We start from the raw sequence: 4497 nt of genomic DNA on the forward strand, positions 1-4497 counted from the left end.
ACCCGGCCTACACGCACCACCTAGTCTTTTCTTTGTCTTGTCGATACACCTGCCGGGACGCACATAAGATGGCCTGCCTGCACGACTATAATGATGATCTTATAATGAGAGCAGACTGGCGCTCAAGGGAGACTCTGTGCCCCCAAACTCTTTTCTTAACGCTGTGTATTATATTCGGAGGATCACAAAGTAGAGTTGCACTTCCAGAGTCATGTAGCATAGATGATTGACCAAGTATTTGTTTCCTAAAAATAAAAGCAGCACTTGCATTCCTCGAGATCAGGCAGCCGACTCCTATGTGAGCAAGCGTTTCTGGTAATCCTGCCGCTACAGCACATTATACACACGCGAGGTCGCTCAGGCAGACCTGCTATTGCACTAGAGCCAGGACACACAAGTTGAGCAAGCTGGCTTCCCTCTGTCCGTCCTCCTCGGACCCCACGTCAGTAACCAAGGGCACGCAGAGAGATCAAAAAGCACCAGTCTCAGAGGCATTCAGCCGACCAGACGCCGCCCCCCCTCCACTCCGCGTCATCCGTCAAAAAAGGCCCGCCGCCGTCTCTTCATCGGCAGCATGTGGAACAGCCGGTGTCTTGAAACCGTCATTTTTGACTTGCAAATGCAGATAGACGCATCTACCGCTGCCAGGCTCTTCACGATCTCTTTCTCTTTCCGCCTCCTTATCTTATTGTCAAAGGCCCGCCACCTGCCAAACCCGACCCCGCCCCCCCCAGAAAAGGAGGGGTTTGGAACCCAGGTTCGCCCCTCCAAAAAGGTCCATCCCGAGGGGGCCCGGAAAGCCTTCAGCCCCCGGCCAAAGCCTGCCCACCTCCGCCGCAAAAGGCATGAGCCGGACCGATCCCTTGGGGCAGGCCCGACCTTTCGCAGCAGGGGTAGGTCAGGCCGCCGGGCAGACAGGGTTCATCTCGCTTTGGGTCTGCGTGATATATAGTCCCACCCAACTTTCGCCTCGGCGGCTCCGAAAAGTTGGCCCAGGGTCCGCGACGACGCGGTGGCGTTGCCTTGGGTAGCCTTGGGTAGCCTTGGTGTTCGGTCCCCCTCCTGCGACCTGAGGTCCTGCCCACTGCATCCCTACACGCAGGCTGACCCCGCGTCTGGAGACGTTGTGCGGCAAGTGGAAAAGTTCCGGGGTGGACCTCTCTATATGACGATCAATAATCGTCTCGCCAACATGCAAAGCCCCAATTCCCTGCGGCCGGTTTGGCTCACGTCACACACGTGGTGCTGATGGAGCCGATTAATAAGGCCATTGTTTGAGTACCCCCCCTCCAACGGCAGATGCCGTGTGAATGGGAAGAGAGAGGAGAGGGGGCGTATCCTACCTCCCTCTCCCGCTTAACTTAGCGAAGGCGAGAGATCCAAGCCAAGGGCTGAGGCAACTCTCGGATAGCATCGCTAGAAGCCTGGCTATGTGAAGGGAAATCATGCATCAGGGGTCCCCACAGCCCCATGAGAAATACCACCTCCCCCCAAAATGAAGGGCACACGCGGAGCATACCCACAGCGTTCGACACCGAGTCAGCCGCCCTGATTGACCCCCTCCCGCAACTTCATTTCCCATAGGTGAGGGGGAAGGGGGGGGGAGGAGTTCTGACGGCTCACCACCACCTCGTCCTTCAGCTAGTAGGTAGTCTTCATGCCTACTGACAGGATGCTGAGGTACGTAGGTAGTTAGGGAGGAGGAGCTGCATCGCTTGAAGGGCCTCGGTACGTGACTCGACCCTGCCAAACCAGACCCCGGGAGGTGGATTTCTCAGAACACCTCCTAAAAGGCATCCAGCATGTGTGGCGTGGGGTATCGAATCCTGGGAGACACGATCAAACACACGTGGCTCCGCGTCTGACAGCAGCCAAGAAAGGCGTCCCTCGCAACCAGCCTCTACTCGAGACCGTCACCCCGCCCTCCCCCTCTCTTCCGTCTCCTCTTGTCCTTCGAAACCACGTTCATCCCAACAACCATGCGGCCCGGAATTTGATCCTCCTGCGGTTTCGTCCCAATTCTGAATGTTCCGAGCCGACCATTCCTCTTGGCGACCGAATTCCGAGACGCTGACGCCTTCTTACTCGTTGCCCATCACTCTGCAACGCGCCTGTGGTTCTCATGTCGTCATTTCCCTCTGCTTCTTCTTCTTCGTCTTCTCCCCCTCCTCCTTTCTCGCCGCCTTGTGTGTGTTCTAGACACGTCCTGTCAAAGCCTTTCTTCGGGGGAAGAGTGGGGGGAGAGTCCCTGTCAGCTGTAGGCGGGGCAAAGAGGGATACAAGAAAGGCAAGAAGGAAGTGAGGAGGCAGAAGAGAGAGAGACACACACAGAGACAGAGACAGAGACGGAGCGAAGAACCAAGCAGAACACCAACGCAATACCCCTCTCCTCTTGCTTTGACACCGCCGGCGAGGCCCTCCTCCAGATTGCTCACAGCCATGTAGATTGCTGGCGAGGAGGACCGGCCAGAAAAGTCTGGAACCACCAAGCCCTTCGGAGGAGGCGTTCGAGGCTGGCCGGGTCATCCAAGGCAAAGTACGTAGGGGTTGGTTTCTCTCTCATCACAGGGCTATATGTGACCTTCCATTTCTCCAGCTCAAACGCCGACGCGGGCGCTGTGTGGTACCGGCCATGGGTGGGTAGCGCAAGATGCAGTCGAAGTAGCCCCATCGCCCCCCCCCTCCCCCCTCGTTCGCGCTGTCTGCCATGCCCGTTCGTCCCACGGGTCTGGGCGAGCCTGAACCACCAGGAAGGATAGCGCAGCCGGCCCCGGGGGGGCAGGTGTGCGTTGGGCACGCTGGCTGCAGGGGAACCGCTGCAGGGGAACCCGCTGCAGTGGAAGAGTTCAAGGTCGGGTGCCAAGCGAGGAGGAGGCGAGGTATAGGGTGCTCCTGCACGCCCAGGGGGCGGGGGTGATTCTTTCAGTGACCCGGGACGGTCTTATACAAGGGGGGGGGTCCTCCCCTCCCTGGACACCCCTCCCCCCACTCCACCCTCTTGTGAGACGGGGCTAGAGACGCGCCACGACGGGCCTTGACCCGTTTCCAACGTCGCTTCGCCATCGCTGACCGTTGGAACCTCATCCAGATTGACTTTTGTTGCACCCGGAGAGAGGCGATGGCCCCAATGAGATTGACAATGAGATGGCAGGCACGAGAGGCGGCAGTCTTCGTTCGATTTTCTGCCATGTTGCATTGGGGATCGGACCCCCAAATCGGCCTATCACCCTCGGGCGAGCAACGCGCAGTTACTCCACGACCCTCGCATGTTGAGCCTCGAAAACAACTGGCCATGGTTTGGTCGTTTTGGTGGTGCCTCCCATCATGGTATCGACAACTCGCTCGTTTCGTTGGAAAACAGAAAGACTCGAACTATCTAGGCAGTCGGCCGGGTCAGGCCGTCACGCATTGTTGTGACGCTCTCGCAACTCCACCGACAGACAGCCCTAGCACTGCCGATCGCTGGGGATTGATGTGATCAGCGCTTCAGTGCCGCTCAAAACCCACGAGGCGACCGGAGACTTCTTTGCTGATCAACCTGATTGAGAAACACTACCATGTCAGCCGTTCGCCCATTGGCCTACCCCCCGTTTGATGTCAAAAACAGCGAACGGCACTCCTGCTGATCTTTTTTCATCCGATACTGATCAATGAGAACCTGGAGTACTGGTGACATGTTTTTTTTTTCTTCTTCTCTACTTTTCTTTACGTAGTCCGAAACACGAGAGGATGCCCCAGAGGCTTCAAATGTCGAGTGTGTAGCCTTTCGTACTCGACCGAGCCAACACTGTACGCAACATATGCCCCCCCGCCTTGTTTCAGCCCTCCCCTGCTATACAGTAAGACTCCAAAGTGCCAATGGGCAATGCTAAGTCGATTATGAAATACATGGTTAAGAAAGAAGAAAAATCGTCATCATGCTGGCATGAAAATAGAACGCCCATAACACCAACCAATGAGCTGAAGACGTTATATGCAGTATATCAGGAGAAAAAAACGAAAACATGCCAAGTACCTGAGAGGCCGATGCGAATGGGTATCTGATATTTGGAGCAGAGGCTCAAAGCAAAGAATCGTAGAGCAGACTGGCCGTGAGAAGTCGTTGCGACGTAGGGAGCGTGGTAGGAAATACAAATATGTTGCGAAGGCGAAGAAAGAAAACGACTCGTCCCAAGCCCTCCGAGATGCTGTGTGGTGGTTTCAGGGCTTGAAAACGGCGCTGGTTAGGAAGAATGTCTCGCCATCTGCGGAAGGTGTTTTGGTGTCGTTAAACGGGTCCGTGGGCCCGGTTGGCGTTGGTGGAGCAAGGAATGATGTATCCTCAGCTCTGCCATTCAGCATTTCGTGGCTACGAGCGCGGTGTATGTCTTTCCGCTCATCGGCCGAGAGGGGGCTGCTCGACTCCTCTCGTGAATCAGCGCTCATCTTGGCGATCTCGCTCTCCACGTCAGCAAGTAGAGCGTAGACGTCGCTGTCGGCGGTATACACGTATGCTTT

This window comes from Verticillium alfalfae, genomic scaffold (assembly GCF_000150825.1).
Source record: "Verticillium alfalfae VaMs.102 supercont1.1 genomic scaffold, whole genome shotgun sequence".
Taxonomy (NCBI): Eukaryota; Fungi; Ascomycota; class Sordariomycetes; order Glomerellales; family Plectosphaerellaceae; genus Verticillium; species Verticillium alfalfae.